This window comes from Dermochelys coriacea, chromosome 15, assembly GCF_009764565.3.
Source record: "Dermochelys coriacea isolate rDerCor1 chromosome 15, rDerCor1.pri.v4, whole genome shotgun sequence".
In the NCBI taxonomy this organism is placed as follows: domain Eukaryota; kingdom Metazoa; phylum Chordata; order Testudines; family Dermochelyidae; genus Dermochelys; species Dermochelys coriacea.
Window position 1 is genome coordinate 28335502 of NC_050082.1, and position 21138 is coordinate 28356639.

The 21138-nt window shown below is 46.9% G+C and overlaps 1 protein-coding gene across 4 annotated transcripts in view; it reads right to left on the reverse strand.

Moving 5' to 3' along the window:
* Positions 1–17573, reverse strand: part of CMKLR1 (chemerin chemokine-like receptor 1) — a 43959-nt gene extending 26386 nt beyond the window's left edge. For 3 of the 4 annotated variants that reach the window (XM_043498202.1, XM_043498199.1, XM_043498200.1), the window contains exons 1-2: positions 17241–17573; positions 5973–6153 (exon numbers count right to left, since the gene is read on the reverse strand). The gene's annotated coding sequence lies outside the window, so the exon portion shown is untranslated. The remainder of the gene's footprint in view (positions 1–5972; positions 6154–17240) is intronic. The other variant, XM_038373558.2, reaches the window with a different exon arrangement.
* Between the last annotated feature and the right edge of the window lie 3565 nt (positions 17574–21138).

A 21138-nucleotide genomic window follows, 5' to 3' on the forward strand; every position in this document is an offset into this window, starting at 1 on the left:
ATGCCAGGTGCCCCAGAGGGAGTGAACAGAACAGGTAATTGTCCAGTGATCTATCCCCTGTTGCTCATTCCCAGCTCCTGGCAGACAGAGGCTAGGGACACCATCCCTGCCCATCCTGGCTAATAGCCATTGATGGACCTATCCTCCATGAATTTATCTAGTTCTTTTTTTAACCCTGTTAGTGTCTTGGCCTTCACAACATCCTGCGGAAAGTGCGTTGTGTGAAGAAATACTTCCTTTTGCTTGTTTTAAACCTGCTGCCTCTTAATTTTATTTGGTGACCCCTAGTTCTTGTGTTATGGGAAGGAATAAATAACACTTCCTTATTTACTTTCTCCATAAAGTAAATAAGGATGTAGTAAATATCAGATGCAGGCAAACTTTTCAGTGAGACTAAACCCATTGGGCCTTTCTCCAAAAACCCGAAACTGAACTCCAGCGGCTGTGGGTGCTGAGAAGTCTGGTTAACTCTTTGGGGCCCCATGATGCAGTGATTATCTCAGAGGTTGTGAAATGGGAATTTGGGCCTGGGAGACCAATTAACCAGCCGAGGGGAAGCTGGAGAGTGGACTAGGACAAATTAGAAATAAAGCCCAGCTGAGGGAGAGCAGGGCCTGTCTCCAGCAAGAGCTGCGTGAGCTCAGTTGGGGAGAAGAGACCAGGTGGGAAGTGCCCTGTCTGTAGGAACCTGAACCATTTGGAGCCTGCCGGAAACCTTGAGGAAAGGGAGGAGCGTGCCAGCCCCTGGAGCAGGGACTGATTGGACCAGGGAGCAGCAATAGCAGCAGATTGACACCCATGCAGAGGTGGCAGCCCGCTGAGCCCAGCCGGGCAGAAGGGTTGGATACATTGGTGCTGGACTTGGATAAAGGACTCTGTGACCCCAGAAGGGGCAGGACACTGTAAAGTGGTCTAGTTGGAGGGCCAGAGCACTGCTAGATCTGGAATAGGCTAAAAGAAGGTGGAGGAAACTGAGGCAAAAGGCACTGCAATGCTACAGCCAGTCAGGAGGGGGCAGGTTAGGGTTGCTACTTTGCCACAGACCCTGGTTCCGCAAGGTACTTCAGCATGTGCCTAACGTTAAGTTGCACCACCGAAGTCAATGAGATGAGGCAAATGACATGTTCAGAGAGCTCGGTCCTGCTCCTACTAAAGTCAATGAGAAAACGCCCATTGACTGCTAGGGTGCAGGATCAGGGCTGAAGTCAGGGACATACTTAAGGGCCTTGTGAACCTGGGCCTTCCTGCTGCTGTTCATTCTGCAGCACCTCTGGCTTCGTTAGGAAACAGCAGAAATGAACATCTACTGCCAGGGCCATTAGGCCATGCTGAGTGGGCCAAGTGAGGAGGCCCTGGAGAGCTTGCAGAAAAACAACAACAACCCTTGATCCTGATCTGAAAATCCTAAACCAAAAAGGTCAAAGTCAAAAAGTTCAGCCACCAGGTTAGAGTGGAAATCTGTCAACTTCATGAAAAAACTCGCACAGATACAGACAGACATCATCTTCCTCTCCAAATGCAAACAGATGGACATCATACCGAAGGACTGAAGGTAAAAAATCCATTACAATCTACATACCACACAGACTATGCTGACAGCTTGTGCCACACACTCTCAAAGAAACTGCGGAACCACCTGATCAACATCCTCTACAGCAAACAGGGAAAGATTAAGAATGAGCTCTCAAAACTGGATACTCTCATAAAGAACCAACCTTCCACACAAACTTCCTCGTGGCTGGACTTTACAAAAACTAGACAAGCCATTTACAAAACATACTTTGCTTCTCTACAAAAGAAAAAGGACACTAAGCTATCTAAACTACTATATGCCACAAGGGGCCACAACAATGGTTCCCGTAACCCACCCAGCAATATTGTTAATCTATCCAACTATACTCTTAGCCCAGCGGAAGAATCTGTCCTATCTCGGGGCCTCTCCTTTTGCCCCTCCACCCCCACGAACATGATACAGTTCTGTGGTGACCTAGAATCCTATTTTCGACGTCTCAGACTCAAGGAATATTTCCAACACACCTCCGACCAACATATTAACCCACAGAGACCTTCCTGCCAACACTACAAAAAGAAGGATTCTGGGTGGACTCCTCCTGAAGGTCGAAACAGCAGCCTGGATTTCTACATAGACTGCTTCCGCCGATGTGCACGAGCTGAAACTGTGGAAAAGCAGCATCGCTTACCCCATAACCTCAGCCATGCAGAACACAGTGCCATCCACAGCCTCAGAAACAACTCTGACATCATAATCAAAAAGGCTGACAAAGGAGGTGCTGTCGTCATCATGAATAGGTCGGAGTATGAACAAGAGGCTACTAGGCAGCTCTCCAACACCACTTTCTACAAGCCATTACCCTCTGATCCCACTGAGAGTTACCAAAAGAAACTACAGCATTTGCTCAAGAAACTCCCTGGAAAAGCACAAGAACAAATCCGCACAGACACACCCCTGGAGCCCCGACCTGGGGTATTCTATCTGCTACCCAAGATCCATAAACCTAGAAATCCTGGACGCCCCATCATCTCAGGCATTGGCACCCTGACAGCAGGATCGTCTGGCTATGTAGACTCCCTCCTCAGGCCCTTCGTTACCAGCACTCCCAGCTATCTTCGAGACACCACTGACTTCCTGAGGAAACTACAGTCCATTGGTGATCTTCCTAAAAACACCATCCTAGCCACTATGGATGTAGAAGCCTCTACACCAACATTCCACACAAAGATGGACTACAAGCCGTCAGGAACAGTATCCCCGATACTGTCACGGCTAACCTGGTGGTTGAACTTTGTGATTTTGTCCTGACCCATAACTATTTCACATTTGGGGACAATGTATACCTTCAAATCAGCGGCACTGCGATGGGTACCCGCATGGCCCCACAGTATGCCAACATTTTTATGGCTGACTTAGAACAACGCTTCCTCAGCTCTCGTCCCCTAATGCCCCTACTCTACTTGCGCTACATTGATGATATCTTCATCATCTGGACCCATGGAAAAGAAGCTCTTGAGGAATTCCACCATGATTTCAACAATTTCCATCCCACCATCAACCTCAACCTGGACCAGTCCACACAAGAGATCCACTTCCTGGACATTACGGTGCTAATAAGCGATGGTCACATAAACACCACCCTATATCGGAAACCTACTGACCGCTATTCCTACCTACATGCCTCTAGCTTTCATCCAGATCATACCACTCGATCCATTGTCTACAGCCAAGCGCTACGATATAACCGCATTTGCTCCAACCCCTCAGACAGAGACAAACACCTACAAGATCTCTATCATGCATTCCTACAACTACAATACCCACCTGCTGAAGTGAAGAAACAGATTGACAGAGCCAGAAGACTACCCAGAAGTCACCTACTACAGGACAGGCCCAACAAAGAAAACAACAGAACGCCACTAGCCATCACCTTCAGCCCCCAACTAAAACCTCTCCAACGCATCATCAAGGATCTACAACCTATCCTGAAGGACGACCCATCACTCTCACAGATCTTGGGAGACAGGCCAGTCCTTGCTTACCGACAGCCCCCCAATCTGAAGCAAATACTCACCAGGAACCACACACCACACAACAGAACCACTAACCCAGGAACCTATCCTTGCAACAAAGCCCGTTGCCAACTCTGTCCACATATCTATTCAGGGGATACCATCATAGGGCCTAATCACATCAGCCACACTATCAGAGGCTCGTTCACCTGCGCATCTACCAATGTGATATATGCCATCATGTGCCAGCAATGCCCCTCTGCCATGTACATTGGCCAAACTGGACAGTCTCTACGTAAAAGAATGAATGGACACAAATCAGACGTCAAGAATTCTAACATTCAAAAACCAGTTGGAGAACACTTCAATCTCTCTGGTCACTCGATCACAGACCTAAGTGTGGCTATACTTCAACAAAAAAGCTTCAAAAACAGACTCCAACGAGAGACTGCTGAATTGGAATTAATTTGCAAACTGGATACAATTAACTTAGGCTTGAATAGAGACTGGGAATGGATGAGTCATTACACAAAGTAAAACTATTTCCCCATGGTATTTCTCCCTCCCACCCCACCCCCCACTGTTCCTCTGATATTCTTGTTAACTGCTGGAATTAGCCTACCTTGCTTGTCACTTGCTTCCTCCTTTCCCCCCCTGCTGCTGGTGATGGCTTATCTTAAGTGATCACTCTCCTTACAGTGTGTATGATAAACCCATTGTTTCATGTTCTCTGTGTGTGTGTATATAAATCTCTCCTCTGTTTTTTCCACCAAATGCATCCGATGAAGTGAGCTGTAGCTCACGAAAGCTTATGCTCTAATAAATTTGTTAGTCTCTAAGGTGCCACAAGTACTCCTTTTCTTTTTGCAAAGTCTATACAGAGTGCTTTGGAAAGGCAAAGAGCTAAGTACTGTCACCGCAGGCCTGCCCGTCCCTGTCTCTAAGTCACGTGGGGCAGGAGGGCATAAGAAGTCTCTCCAATCATCCAAAACAAGGACAGGGGACACTTGCCTCCTGGCTGTCAAGGCAATGCAGAGGCTGCTCCTTCCATGCCCCGCTAAATTGCAATTCCCCCCACAGGAGTTGGGAGAGGAGAGAGGGACATATCATCCCCACCTCCAGACTCGCCTTCAGAGCTGGCCAGCAAGGGGTGGAGCAATCTAAGCAATCCTCCGAACGATGGAAGAAATTTGGCTTCCTGGGGTCCCTTTTGGGTCAAGATGGCTGCAGGCTGCCCCCTAGCCAGGGCTTTGGCAAAATGCCATGATCCAGATCCAACCCAGTGCAAAGAACTGTGTGTGTTACAAGCCTCAGTCTGGGATCATCACATCCCTCTTCTCCATTAGTGTTAATTACTAAGCAGATCACCACTGGACAAGGATCCAGCGCCGTGATGGGTGACTCTCACCAGCTGTAGAGATTCAGCTCAGCTGAGCATCCGGCAGCTGAAATGAGGCATTTCTGAGCTACTTTGGTCCTGAACTTGGGCTGAAGAGCTCATGGGGTTAGGCTTTCACTCAAGAGTCCCACAACTTCCAAAAGAACTCGCAGGACCACTTGCGAAAATGAAAATAAACATTGTGGAACATTCTCAAGGCTCTGGAGACTTTTGAGGATGGGCTTTTGATCCAAGGCACGAGCCTACCTGGTTTTGCTTTAACCAAGGCTGCCAAGCCATCCCCAATGAAGATGCGATAGTGCTATCAAAAAGAATTGTAGCTCACGAAAGCTTATGCTCAAATAAATTTGTTAGTCTCTAAGGTGCCACAAGTACTCCTTTTCTTTTTGCAAATACAAACTAACACGGCTACTACTCTGAAACCTATTCCAATCTAGCTTCTCTGGCAAAGTTTCTCCACGTTCTTTCATTCTAAAGAATGACTCTTCTATGCCCTACTTTCGAAAGTCTGTAAGAAACTTCAGGGTGAGCAAACTAGCTTTCTCCCACACAAGCAGAAAGATACATGCAAGGAGATGACTGTACAATGTACCGTGTGCTAGTTCCATGCACGGAGTCTTCTGCTGCAGAACTAGATACATCAAGATTAGACTTTACCTCTATAATTAATCATTCATTAACAATTAGACCCTGTTGCTGGAATAACAAAGAGAGGATGAAAAGACTCTCTGAAGAATCTGAGTTGGGGAAACTTGATTAACCAGCAAAATCATTCTCACAACGACCATGGGGAAAACACCCCTCAATCATTCCAGAACAATCACCGCAGTACCAGCGCCTGCCAATGCTGTTGAGTTTCCCTGTCATCCCTTTGTAACAGCAAATGCCATAAACCTTTTCCTGCACAGTCTCTGCAAAGAATGCATTTCCCCAGGATTTGCACTTTGTACCCTCTTAGATCCCACCCACTATCCAAATGAGCCAATGATAGAAGCAATCCTGTGAATAATCAGAAAGGAATTTAGATTATAAATAGGGATATATTTACCTGGTTTGACTGTGATCAATTGGGTAATCTCAGAGTTCTAAATCCACATACAAATTGAGTCAGGATTACAGCTGTCCGGCACTTCTGAACAAATTGGGGTTACATATGAAACTGACTCATGGTTCTGTAATTTCTGCACACATAGTTGAAAGATTTTTAGCTAAGTCAACGCTTCTCCTTTCTAAAATAAAACAAAAAAACAGGAGGAAGTGATATTTCACAATAGGATGTGGTGTCTCTATGACAATTTTTAAAAAACTGTCTACAAGGTGCCATGGTGAGTACTGTGAGACCTCTGAACACAGCTGGGTGGGAACATCCCATCACACCTGCCATAGTGGGTCAGACGATGGTCCATCTTGTCCAGAATCTGGATTCTGACAGTGGCCGGTTCCAGAGTTGGGAGGGGAGTGCACAGAACATGGCAATTATGGAATGATCCACCCTTGAACTTATCCAGTTCTTTTTTGAACCCAGTTATACTTTTGGCCATCACACGGCAATGAGTTCCACAGGCTCGTGTGTTATATGAAAAAGTACTTCCTCTTGTTTGTATTAAACCTGCTGCCTATTGATTTCATTGAGTGAGCCCTGGGCTTTGTATTGTGGGAGAGGGTAAATAACACTTCGCTAATCACTTTCTCCACCCCATTCATCGTTTGATAGAACTTGAACATATCGCCCCTCAGTCAACGCTTTTCTAAGCCGAACAGCCCTAATCTTTTTAATCTCTCCTCATATGGAAACCGCTCCAGACCCTTGATCATCTTTGTTGCCTTTCTCAGAACCTTTTCCACTTCCACTCTGATCTTTTTGAGATGGGGTGACCAGAACTGGGCACAATATTCAAGTTATGGGTACACCATGGATTTAGATAGTGGCAATATGATATTTTTGGTCTCTTTCCCAATAGTTTCTAACATTCTGTTAGGAATGTTGACTGTTGCTGAATAGTGAGCAGTTGTTTTCAGAGAACAATCTACAGTGACTCCACAATCTCTTTCTTGGGTGGTAACAGCAAACTCAGACCCCATCCCAATGCTGTTTATCCTACCAAATGGAACATCTCCTGTGATACACAGTCCTACTGCATGCTTTTCTGAAGGCCATCACTGCATCCCAGCAGTCACCAGGCAAAGGAAGCAAGTGTTTTTAAGGAGGTGAATCGGTGAGAACCCAGATGGAGCCCACCTCTGTCAAAACTAGACATGCAGCACCATCCACCCATGGAAAGATCATGAAGAGTACTAGCCCTATTCACAAGAGAGCTGACATTGCCCCCCCAAAATCTCAGGCAGGAGGAAGGTTGACCCATTCCTTCCAGGCTACTCAAGAAACTTCTCAGATGGTATTTTCTGAGAGACCCTTGGACGCAGGAGACTGTGATGTTGTGCAAGTCATACGTTCTCTGCCTCAGTTTCACCATCTATACAATGGGGATGATAGCACTGCCCTGCCTCACAGGGGCGTGGTGGGGATATATAAGTAACCTAGACAGATAACTCCACTAACTGGAACTTCCAAAGAAATCCCTGCCATTGATCCTGTCCTTTCTCCTCTCAGCCACCCCATCTCCTCAGCAAGTACCTCCTCTCCTCATCTCCACAGTCCTGGAGCTTTTGGGGTCACTGAGGAAGGGACCCTGAAAAGGGCGTGGCATCCCAGTGGGGACACAATCCCAGACCAATTTAGCGAGCAGGGGCTGAGGTTTGTGAATGCCGGCGAACCTCAGACTAAGGACGTTTGCCGTTCCAGGCTGAGGCTGCATACAGCTCTGCTCCCCACATGCTCTGTGGGGTCCTATCCCTGACATACCGACAAGGGAGAGCACACAACAAAGAAAACCCACCCCTCTCGCCCACCCCTCCCACTACACGCAGACCCCAAATGCAAGGTATAACATGCTGCCGGGATTCCCAGAGCCGTGACCCCATTGTGTTTGGTAACAAAGGAGTACGGTTTAAGTGTTACTGAAGTGTTCCACTTTTCCTGCAAGCCAGTTCAGTGCTGTGCTTGAAGGGAAGGGTCTATTTACCCCAGTTGAATTAATAAGTTGCAATGTACTAACTCAGCAGAGCAGCAAACTTAATATCTACTTGGACTGCACAGTGGTAAAGGCTTTTCGTTGCAGAGAAACATCTCTGATGACCTCGGGAGCTTGAGGTCACTAATTGTGACCTGCTAGGTGAGGTTCGGGCCAGGGAAGACTCAAGGAGACGACAGCCGGATGCGCTGGGGAGCTGAGACACAGTCTAAGCACCAGCAAAGCTCGCAGTTGTTGAGGGAGACGTTTGGCCTGGTGACACATAGCTCTGGGTCTCTCCAGCAGCCTGGTACGCAAGTGTGGAAAGCCCCCCTTCCATCCAGTCACACTCACAGAGTGACAGGACAGCACTCTGTCCGCCACTCCCAACCACAGCAGAGAGACACATGGGTTACTTCCTTCTTTGAAGGAGAAAACTGTATCCTCCACACAACTGCAGAGGCTGGGCAGGAGCCTGGTCAGTGCTTGGAGCCGTTGGCATTCCTCGGGGAACAACCAGGGCGTCACTGTGGGCATGGGAGACAGACAGAAGCGGGCCCAGTGTGAAAAGCATGGGGAGGTTAATCCCCCCAGGACAGCTTGTCCTGGCTGTGAAGGCAAAGAATCCCTTTGAGAGCAAGGTCTACATTTTCCAAATAAGGCTTCCGTTTGGCAAGCTGAGGCGCCCCTGCAAAATGTGGGCGTGCGTTTCTGCATCAGCCCCCACATTCTGGTTGTTTTCAGTGGAGCTACACCTCCAAACCAGAGCAGAAGGTTCAGCGGCGACGAATGCCGAGGGCATTGCTAGCCGGGGCGGACCAACTCTGTCTGCCGCCTGTCTGCGTCTGGTGACCTCGTCACCCCACTCATTCAGCCTTCTCTGACCAGCTGGTTTTTATTTCACTGCTTTTTGTGGTGATGGGGGGGAGGAGGATTATAGGAGTGGGAAATAATCTCCCCTTCTGATGTTACCCACAAAATGTATTAGGGCCATAAAAGAAAAGCGGGATTGAGCTCTGCCCAGCTGCATTCACTCATTGGCGGGTGTGAAGTAATGCATGGAATAAAAAGACCTCCCACCAAGGCAAAGGAAGCAGCTGTTCTCCACCCCCTGGAATGACACCCCCGCTGAGTCACCTCTGGGACTGCTGCTGGGATCTCCAGGTGTAAAAGACTCCCTTGGGACTAGAGCCCTGGACTTGGGCTCAGGAGACCTGGTTTCTATTCCTGACTTGGACATTGGCCTTCTGGGCAAGAGTGGGCAAGTTACTTCACCGCTCCTTGCCTCAGTTTCCCGATCTGTAAAATTGAGATAATGATGCTGACCTCTTTTGTAAAGCTCTTTGAGAACTACAGGTGAAAAGCGCTAGATAAGAGCTAGGGAGTGTTATTAAAGTGGCTGAGTTTAAGGACCAGGTTCGTTAGCTGAGAGGCAGCAGCAGACTCATAAACATCGTTAAATAGTCAAGCCACTAGCCGGTGACAAAGAACCACACTATATGTGTGAGCAAGCATTAGACATGGCCAGTTTAATGTGTTTTTGTTCAGGGGGCTCATTTGCATCTGACTATGCACAATGCTGCTGCATTCCATGGCTACAGTGAAGTTACTGTAGGCATGTTTCAGTTATGGTGGGGCTGAGCCAAAGAGGAAGCGGGGCTCAGAGCCACATAGGGCTGAGCCTGGGGTTCAGAGTTTGGGTCTTCAAACCAAGCCAAGCCAAGGGTAGGTCCCGGGTTTGGGTCAGAGGGCACCAAACTCTGACAAGCTGCTCTTTGAGATCTTGGCCCAGTGGTGAACACTACAATGAGTGCATGCAGCTGGGCCGAGCTTAATCTGAGTTCTTTTGTGTCCTTAAAATGCATTTTGTGGGTAACATCAGAAAGAGAGATTACGTCCCCACCCATATAGTGCCATCTGATCAGGATTCTCAGGAGCTTTTCACAATCTTGTCTGTTCTCGCTGAAGTTCTCTAGTGATTGTTCCGAGCTGGAACCAAAAAAACCACAGAGGTGGATTCGGCTCCAGGAACTCAGTCCGAGCTTCCCAAACGTTGAGGGGATCTGGTGGGTTGCTCCATTGTTTGCCTATCTCTAATCCAAAGCAGAACAAAGACCCCAAGTTACACCAACAAATCACCACTAGCATTTACCCTGTACCATTAACCAGTGCGAAATCATTTGCAAACACATTGTTCATGCACCTCTAGCAGCCCTCTGCATCTGTGCAGCCTGGCAAATAAATTTTGTGGTCTTAGCCTCTAATAAACACAGACTCAGTGTGCTGATCTGCTGGAGATAAACAGCTGTATACATAAACTAGTCTGATCTAGTCCATCTACGGGAAGGCAGAACTCCGTCTACAACCAGGGGACATTTTTTTTAAAACAGGAGGAGGAAGTGGGTAGGAGAAAAAGCTTTGTTTAAATCCTGCTGCAGACCCGGTCCAGGTGCACAGTGCTTAATAGCGTATAACACTCTGAAATTTCTAGAGGGCCTTTCTTACCAGCCACATCAGTCCCTACTTGTATTTCTCATAATTAGAAAAATAAAGTCCAGTGGAGATGTACAAACAATCCCACATCTGTAACTCCTGGGTAGCGAACGTTCTGTAGCGAAGACTCTCCCACTAGCAGGGAGATAGCCAAATCCCCAAAACCATTGTCATTAGTTCTGTGAATCTGTGATTCTTTGACAACAATATACAAAGCATTTCATGTAAAGCCATAGGGTGACAGACTGGCCCCATTGAAGTCAGTGGCAAAACTTTCATTGACTTCAGTGAGGCCAGGATTTCTCCCTTGAGGGAGAACTCTGTGCTGATGAAGTCCAGAGGAGGGAGGCTACTGGCTTCAGGGAAGGCGAGGTCAGGTGCACAAACAAAGATAAGGATCAGCCTGAACATGGTAAGAACATACAGGAAAGTGTTTTTTTCACTGTATCAAGAAACTACCCCAACTGCTGTATGGATGTTTTAAAAAAGACAAAGATAGAAAGAAACAAAGACAAATGGAGAGGGAGAGAAAAAGTGGAAAAGAGAAGAGAGATGAAGAGGAACTTGCAGTGCTGTCCAAACGTTAAGCCTCAAAGTGCCACTGGGATGGCAGTTCAGTACTATAATAACTCTTTTAAAGATGGGTAAACTGAGGCACGGAGCAGTCAAGTGACTTGCCCAAGGCCACACAATGTGTCAGGGGTGATCTTGTGAAAGGAACCCAGGAGTGCTGGTTCCCAGTCCTCTGCTCTGACACTCCATAACTGGAGAGGGAAAAGAATCTCATCATTTTAAACAGTCATAATTAGATTGGGTTCGTTAATCTGACTCCCTGATTTTTTAAAAAAATGCTGTTTTCTACTGAATGTAGTGTATGCGGAATATATCACAGGAGCCATTCGCTCATGTCTCATGCTTCAGTCCTTCCTCCTTCACGGACAAATCAAGGAGAACACATCTGACCGTATTCAAGCAAATTTAACCTTTCTCGGGCAATGCAGTGAATAGAGTTTGCCCTAAACCTTCCGAACAATAGTGGTGTCTGTTTAATTAGCATTCGGCACACAGCTCTTCCTCATTCTGCTGTAGGCCATGCATTGTAACATCCTCAAAGCCTATTAGGGTTCCCCTTAAATCATCCAGCCCTATTTCCATCACAGGGCTGGTCTGTTCCAGCAGATACATGGGGAAGATCTTAAAGTGTGATTAAAACAACCAGAGGAATAATGCTGCCTTGGCACAATTTACAGGTGAGGGCTGCAAATGCAAACCGAAGCAGTGCTGAAAATGGGAAAGATAATTACTTTCTTGGCAGCTTTCAAGACTTGCACCTCATCTAAACGAGGTTGATAAAAACATCCACGGCTCAGGTCGTTCAAGCCAGTTTTTCCTAGTCTTCAACTTCACCTCCTTGGCTGATTCTGAACTATTCTCCCTTGATGCATGATCCACTTCCTGACCCAGGGGTTGAACAGCCTTTGCCCCGAAGTCTGAGGGTTAATAGCTCTTGTATTTGTTACCTGATATAACTGCACCAGCCAACTACATTTTTATACTGCATTCATCCCCATAGTATCTGAGCACCTAACTGAAGGGCTATTTTTATTCCAAAGAGCCTAATTCTTTGCTTTATTTTTCACCAGGACATTTGTCAGAGTACTATCAGGAAGGAGATAGTTCTCCAGGTTAATCTGATGTTATACTGAGCTTTTATCCCTTCCAATTTTATTTTCCATTTCAAATAAAAGCAGGGGTACTAAGTGTTACACCCATTAGACGTCCCTTAAGACATTGAGGTGGGTTGGTAGTCAGCTTTAGAAACCATGAATTTTATCAATCATGTCTCCACGGCATGGGTTATCTCCCAAACAACCAATGCCCTGTGCCTGCCCCATAGGGCTCCGGGAAAACCTGAAGAGGATTCTCTGGGTGGCAGTTCTCTCTAGTTATTCCAAAGGTCTGGTCAGGGGATGGCTCCCAGACATTGCACTAGCTTTGCACAGAGCAGCTCCTTGAAGTGCCCTTCCTGGGGGGAAGCATTCCAAGATGGCAGATTGACTGAGATGTTCTAACAGTGGCTCAGAAGGCTGCTGGCTGACAAAACCACTCTTTCTTCCCTTGGGCTTTTTGGAATGAGGGAGTCTGTCTGGGCAAATCTGCCAGGACCCGTCTCCGCTTCTGAGAAACGCAGAGCGAAATACAGCAGTGGAAGGGAATAGCATGAGCGGAACTTTCTCCGACTGCAGCCAGTGCCTAGATCTGCATTAGTGACGGAAGTCTTGCCAGCAATTCTGGGACATTTGAGATTTCCTAGCAGTGAAGAGAGAGAAACTCCAAAGCCAGCCTTGGCTTCCTCATGGACGTAAATCAGAGTGTCAGCTGTGTCCAAAGCTCAGTGCTAAGGAATTAGGAGGGCCACTGGTCAAGTTTCTGATCAGAGCCCGGAGAACGGTCCCTCCACTCGACTGGCAGTGTAATACAAACACAGGACAAAGGTGGGGTAACTTAGAGAGTAGAAGCAAGTAACCAAAGCAAGAGAGTCTGCACATGAAGATGTGCAACCTGTGCACAGCTCCAGGAGGTAATAGAAACACACCTCAACTGTCACGCATCGGGACCTGAATACCTCTCACCCTTTCTATAGTACAATTTGTGCCCCAAAGACTTCTGCCTATGGACTTAGCACCTAGCAGTGGAAAGGATAGTTCCCCTCGGGGGATAGAAGATTTCCCACTGAGCAGCAGTCTGATGTCATTCCTCTGTTCAGCAGGTTTAAAACAAACAAAAGGAAGTATTTCTTCACACAACACACTGTCAATCTGTGGAACTCCTTGCCAGAGGATGTTGTGAAGGCCAAGACTATAACAGGGTTCAAAAAAGAACTAGATACATTTATGGAGGATAGGCCCATCAATGGCTATTAGCCAGGATGGGCAGGGATGGTGTCCCTAGCTTCTGCTTGCCAGAAGCTGGGAATGGGCAACAGGGGACGGATCACTTGATGATTCCCTGTTCTGTTCATTCCCTCTGGGGCACCTGGCATTGGCGACTGTCGGAAGACCGGATATTGGGCTAGATGAACCTTTGGTCTGACCCAGTCTGGCCGTTCTTATTCTTATGTTCAGTGGCTCATGGGGAGGGGCGGGAGTGGGCAAATGCAGTAGAGCTGAGTTAAAACAAGGTCCTTGAATGGAGTACTTGTAATTCCTAGAGCTGGGCACCTACAAGGGAGTCAGCACGTTCTAGGCAGCAGAGTTGGAGGCAGTGCGGAGAGCAGTGGAAGTGGGTCTGTATGGGGTAGGCAGTGTGATGGCCACAGGTCCCTGGGTTCAGAGTGTTTGTGTGCGATCTGTTTACACTGGAAGTTCACAGCTGTGACATCTCAGCTTGTGAGCCCCTTGGGCCTCATCAGCTCCCCAACGCAAAGTCCGGGAGGCCTCCGAGGAACCCCAGGATGCTGCCGGAAGTGGAGATGGGGAATAGACCCCACCCAGTTTTGTTTCATGTAACACCTTGTAAAAGGAATTGCACTGTGATCAGCCAACTACTGAAATGAGGAGGGAGAGGAGCCTGGCTTGGCGACCCAGAGGCAGAAGGGAGCGGCTTGCAGGAGCGAATAATTCTGAAAACAAATGAAGAGAGAAAGCCAGACACCAATACTCCTGCCAATCAAACCAACCGTCGCCACCAACCGATGAGACTGAAAAAGACACTGGGAAAAGCCCAGAGAGAATCAGCAGCATCATGCTGCGTAATTCATGCCCACCACTATTTATTTAAGAGCTATGCATGAAATTCGCTCCCATTCAGAAGGCCTGCACTATGTCTTTGCCTCACCTAAGTCCCACCTGAACAGTGCACAGAGCCTTCTGGTCACCTTTGCAGAGGGTGAATTTCACCCTACATGAGACACTGGTATAGTAGTCAAGCAGCAATTAGCAAGGGCCGGGCAGATTCCTGCCGATACAGGACCTGCACTTGCTGAACACAGCAAGATCCGACTTCCTATACCAGAGCTGTACCCTTGATAACCAAAGGGAGCCAATGCTTGGAAAGAGGAATCTGATACACTAGTGTCAGTCCTGTTTATTCTTTCACAATTGCCTCTTACAAAACCACACCAAGTTAAATCATGAGGACAGCTGCTGACATGGCCGGTAATTTTGGAGTTTTTTCTGGAAAAAGGAGAACAGAATTTTGGCAAGACTGTGCTCAAAGGTTACAGAAATGCCAAAGTGGGTGCACAGCAAACTCATCTACCCACACTGTTGTCCTGTGACCTTTAAATTTACAAGGGAATAGCTTAGGTGTGAGATCCAATCAACTGAACCCTTGGGGGCATTTCAAACTAGACGGGACAGAATGCTGGAGAGTAGGGGATGAATCCTGAACACGCCCTAGGCAGTCAGTGGATCTCATTGGACTTTTCCATCTATAGGTTCAGTTGCCAGGCACACAAGAACTCAGCACAGAGTCTTCCATGCCCCAATCAGTGAGCACCAGCAGGTATGGAATGACCTTCACTGGCTGTAGGAAGTTAGGAACATACACTGACTTCCTGTAGGATGATGTCAACATCTTCCTGTTGCCTCCAGATACCATTTTGCTCAAGACTTTTGCAGGGATTTAAATGACTGGCCTTCACTTGCAACCACCTGGCCATTGAAAGCTGACCTGCTTCTCAGGTAAAGGGCTGAAAACTTTCTTCACCCAGCCACTCCCATTCCCCCCTTTTTCTAGTTTTCTAATGTTCTAGTGCCCCTACCCCATGACATTGCCTTCCTCTTAGGCATCAGGCAGGTAGATGAGAGTGCACGGAGACAGGTTCGTTAGGGTCCAGCTCTGAGTTCAGCAGCAGTAAGTTAGAGACAGAAGAGAAGAGCAGATGTCAATACAGCCCAGAGCAGCTGGCTGGGTCTTGGCTGGCTCATCGATAAGGGATGCAAGAGCATGAAGAAGACAAGAGTCCATCTTCTTGGAGGAAGTGTGCGTCTAGGAGAAGAGGGCCCTAGGCTGGGAGGAAATGTCTGCCTGTGGGGTCGCTCAAATTAGCTGGCGGAACAAATGATCTGCTTCATTAGCAATTCTGGGTGTTGCTCTGCTAATTCCTGGGGGTAATTCAGGCTAGTGAGGAAGCTGAATTCCATGCAGAATAATTAGAGGATGAAGGAGTGCTCCTCTCGGGACAGACAGGAGTGTGAGGAGTTCACAGTAGGTGGATTTGTGGAACTGCTCACTCTGCTGCTTTGATGAATCTTGGATTCCTAGGGATCATCTTTAATCCATTTGTGAAAAGGCTGTAAATAGATCTGTCCGAATTATCGCTGTACGCAGCATTGTTGTATCTGTGTTAGGTTCCCAGCCCTGAAAAGAGCTCTGGGGAAGCTCGAAAACTTCTTTCTCTCACAGCCAAAAGTTGGCCCAGTAAAAGATACGACCTCACGCACTTTGTCTCTAGAATATCGCTGTCTGTTTCACTGAACAGAGGAATGACAGCAGACCAGACCATTGGCGCATCTGCTCTCATATGTATTTTATACAGGTTCTTATTCTGCGCCCAGCCCCATGGGATCTGAGTGCACACCCCACTGCCAGCAAAAGTTAATGCTGAATGAACACAGCACGGCCAAACAACTGCACAGGACACCTGCCCCATGGTGCAATGCTATGGCCTGGGGGACTTGGTTTATGGCATGGCGATCTATTGAATGGCTTTGAACGTGCTCAGCGTCTAGATGCCCAGACTCGTTAGCCACAATTGCATTCCACCATAGCTCAAAGTCAGGTAGCAGCAAATACTATTAACACACACAAACCTATTCAGTCCTTTACAAAAATGTTCTGACACCAGTAGTCTCCATGCCAGCTGTAGTGGTGGGTCTCACAGGTTGGCCATGCCAGAAGTTGTGCACAGACTGTAAATGTACTCCCTTTCCATTTCACGGCGTGGTTCCTTGCTCACACGTTACAGGGGAGCTTAGACCAAATCATGCAGCTGGGGTTCATTATTGTGAACACCTTAGTCAAGACACTTCTTACTCTCCTCTTTTAGGGTAAAACATCAAAATCAAGATAACAATGCGTCTTTCACAAGACCCCCTGCTAAGCATCTCTGAACTGTTTCTTAGCATCTCCTTTACTGCTCTTGCTTGGGAACCCAGCAGTCCCTCAGCAGACATACCGTCATGTTATAAACGGCTTGATAATACCCTCCGTCCACCGGTAACACATCCGAGCACCCTATTTTCTACTCTAGCTTCTGCACACTGGCCAGGCCATTGCATCAGGCTCCCAAAAAGTGCCTCTTCGCTCCTTTTGCCCTCGTGGCACTTGCTCATTCAGACCCTTCCAGCACAGGGGAGATCATTCCTCCTCATCATGCAGCTCTCCAAATCAAATTGCAGCTGCCCGATCATTCTCCCCCCCCCGCACCCGCCCCCAATTTGATTAGGTCCCTGTGGAGCTTCTGACCTAAATAGCCATGTCCCCATCAGCAAGTTTCAGTGCTGATTGCGGGGTTAGGCGTCAGGAGCCCTGGGCTGCCAGCACCAATCTATTGTGAAATTGTTTAAGGGCATAAAAGAGCTCTTTAAGGATTTGTTATGTAAAATACCCTGGCACATCTAATGGAGGACATGGGGTTTGCAGAGAAAGCCAGAGGGGGGAGGAGGGTGGGAAGGGCAGCTCAGCTGAGTCCACCCCATCCTTGTCCCTGTGGTCCAACTTCAAAATCTTTCAGTGGGGAACGGTACCTTCTGACTGGCGCTGTCCTCCTTGGGTCTGCTTCTCTCTCCTTGAACTGCCTGGGCCGGGTATTAAAGACAGGATCAAACTACGCAGGATTCACAGACTGCATCAACGAGTGCTACATGGAATCAGCTCTCCCCTTAGGCTGCAACAAAGCTCTGGGTAGGTTCGGCCCATCAAAGGAGAGAAGCCATGCAGCACCATGCAAAGAGCCGGTTAAGGTTTATCTTGTACCTTCTGATGTTGTACCTTCTCCAGGGGAAAAATCATTCCATGGCCCTTCAGCAGAGAGACATGCACATACATGGATACACACACACATATACACAGTGCATTTCCGATCTGATCTTAAGGCAAGAGAAAAAAAGCCACACCAAAATCTTAGGATGGGGTTTTTGGCCGGGTTCCCTCTTAAAGCAACATCTGGAAGTAACACAGTGATCTAGCAAAATTGGCAGGAGTCCTGCCGGTGACCCAATTCTAGACAGAAATCAGCTGGGCCTCATGTATTGTTGCCAAAAATGTGACATACTCTGAGTTCTGTTTGATGATGGCTTATAGGGTCCAAAGGTCTCCAAAGTGGAGCCTCTTCCTCCCCTGATGTGGTTAGAGCGAGGTTGGAGAGGAATGTATACAGCGTCTCTAATCTGGCTAGAATTAGGCCATTAATCTCTGATCCCAGTGTGTGAGGCTGCCACCCCTCTTTGGTAGTCTCCTCACTGTCCCAACTCTTTCCAAGGCACTGAGTCACTTCCCCTCTTGAAATCTGACTTCAAAATGTTTCCTCCTTCAGATTGACTTTCTCAGATGACTTTTCCGATTGTCATTATTTAGCGTTTGTATTATGGTAGTGCCCCCAGGCACCAGTGGGCATGTCTGTACAGCAGCTGGGAGCAAGTCTCCCAGTTTATCACCGCAGACTTGTGTGAGTGGGGCTTGCACTAGCATACTAAAAATAGCTGTGCAGATGGTGCTTTGACGTTGCGACTTGGGCTGGTGCTCGGGCTCTCACCCATCCCCTTTTTCCCTCCTGCCCCGTGTTGAGAGGCCGAGCTCCAGCCCAAGATGAAACATCTGCACATCTGCATCCTCCCAGATGCAGTGTAGACATACCCAGTAAATATCCATTCTGCAAGGCATTGCACAAACACAGAGCGCTTGCCATTCTAACCCAGTGGGCAATCTTGCCTTTATTACATTCGCTGTTCTGCATTATTGTGACTGGGGTCCCAGTGGAGAGTCAGCCGAGGTCACTCAATTAGGGTGAACTGCAAAGAATGGGGCAGACAAACCCCAAAGCTGATGGATAATTCAATACTTAAATGTACCAAGTCAGCATAAAACAGCTTCTCTATTACTGCACTGGTTATTCAGAAGTCCAAAACAAAACAGTTCCCTTAAAGTGACCCAGCCTCAGGCCTCCATCCAGGTACCCAAGTCAAATATGATGAAGATTTCTGAAAATCTTATTTCATCATATAAAAGAAAAGGTTCTACCAATCCCAAAGGCTCAGACACATTACTTCCCAGGTTATTGAATATTCCAGATCTTACCCAAATACACACATACAGCCAATTCTTATCAACTAAACTAAAATTTATTAAAAAACAAAAGAGAGAGAGTATGGTTAAAAGACCAATATACATATAGACATGAGTTCAGTTCTTGAGATTCAGATTCATAGCAGAGATGGAGGGCTTTGTAGCTGCAAACAGGATGTTAGGAATCATTAAAAAAGGGATGGAGAATAAGACAGAGAATATCTTATTGGCCTTATATAAATCCATGGTACATCCACATCTTGAATACTGCGTACAGATGTGATCTCCACATCTCAAAAAAGATATACTGGCATTTGAAAAGGTTCAGAGAAGGGCAACTAAAATGATTAGGGGTTTGGAACGGGTCCGATATGAGGAGACATTAAAGAGGCTAGGACTTTTCAGCTTGGAAAAGAGGAGACTAAGGGGGGATATGATAGAGGTCTATAAAATCATGAGTAGTGTGGAGAAAGTGAATAAGAAAAAGTTATTTAATTGTTCCCATAATATAAGAACTAGGGGCTACCAAATTAAATTAATGGGCAACAGGTTTAAAACAAATAAAAGGAAGTTCTTCTTCACTCAGCGCACAGTCAACCTGTGGAACTCCTTGCCTAAGGAATCATAGAATCATAGAATATCAGGGTTGGAAGGGACCTCAGGAGGTCAGCTAATCCAACCCCCTGCTCAAAACAGGACCAATCCCCAACTAAATCATCCCAGCCAGGGCTTTGTCAAGCCTGATGTTAAAAACTTCTAAGGAAGGAGATTCCAGCACCTCCCTAGGTAACGCATTCCAATGTTTCTCCACCCTGCTAGTGAAAAAGTTTTTCCTAATATCCAACCTAAACCTCCCCCACTGCAACTTGAGACCATTACTCCTCGTTCTGCTACCACTGAGAACAGTCTAGATCATCCTCTTTGGAACCCCCTTTCAGGTAGTTGAAAGCAGCTATCAAATCCCCCCTCATTCTTCTCTTCCGCAGACTAAACAATCCCAGTTCCCTCAGCCTCTCCTCATAAGTCATGTGTTCCAGTCCGCTAATCATTTTTGTTGCCCTCCGCTGAACGTTTTCCAATTTTTCCAAATCCTTCTTGTAGTGTGGGGCCCAAAACTGAACACAGTACTCCAGATGAGGCCTCACCAATGTCGAATAGAGGGGAACAATCATGTCCCTCGATCTGCTGGCAATGCCCCTACTTATACATCCCAAAATGCCATTGGCCTTCTTGGCAACACCACCACACTATTGACTCATATCCAGCTTCTCGTCCACTGTAACCCCTAGGTCCTTTTCTGCAGAACTTCTGCCTAGCCATTCGGTCCCTAGTCTGTAGCAGTGCCTGGGATTCTTCCATCCTAAGTGCAGGACTCTGCACTTGTCCTTGTTGAACCTCATCAGATTTCTTTTGGCCCAATCCTTTAATTTGTCTAGGGCCCTCTGTATCTTATCCCTACCCTCCAGCGTATCTACCTCTTCTCCCAGTTTAGGAGGTTGTGAAGGCTAGGACTATAACAGGGTTTAAAAGAGAACTGGATAAATTCCTGGAGGTTAAGTCCATTAATGGCTATTAGCCAGGATGGGTAAGGAATGGTGTCCCTAGTCTCTGTTTGTCAGAGGGTGGAGATGGATGGCAGGAGAGAGATCACTTGATCACTACCTGTTAGGTTCCCTCCCTCTGGGGCACCTGGCACTGGCACTGTCAGCAGCCAGGATATTGGGCTGGATGGACCTTTGGTCTGACCCAGTATGGCCATTCTTATGTTCAAAGAGTTCTTTCAGAAATAGTTCATAGGTTATAGTCCAATGTCCAATATCATATTCAAGGTGTACCAGCATAACTGGGATCTCATCTTGCAACTCAGCCTTCCCCTGATGAAGCTTAAGCAGATCAGAGATGAACAGAATCAGGACCCAAGGATCTTTTATACAATTTCATGTCCTCTTTGACAAGTTGGAGTTCCTCAGGGAACAAAAGGTAATTAGGATGACTTTGAAGGAAGTCCATCACCAGTACTTAGCTATATGAATTAACATAAGGCAATTGGCTTGTTCCTCCACCATTCACAGATAATTTGCTATACATTTCAAAGAGAGACAAATACTGAGATATCCTGCGTTTACAATTCATTTAAATGCTAGGATTTTTTTTGATCTCTGAATTATCAGAATACAGCATACACAGGGACTGTTGATTTCATTGTCGACCATTACCCATATACATGGAAATACGCAAAACCCACAAACGTTATTTCCCCTCATGATTTTAAGGGTTAAATTTGAGTCATTCATCCTGCAGGATGTCTAAGGCTTTCAGGCCACGAGTCACAATTATATTCTGCTTTTATTATATTCAGCA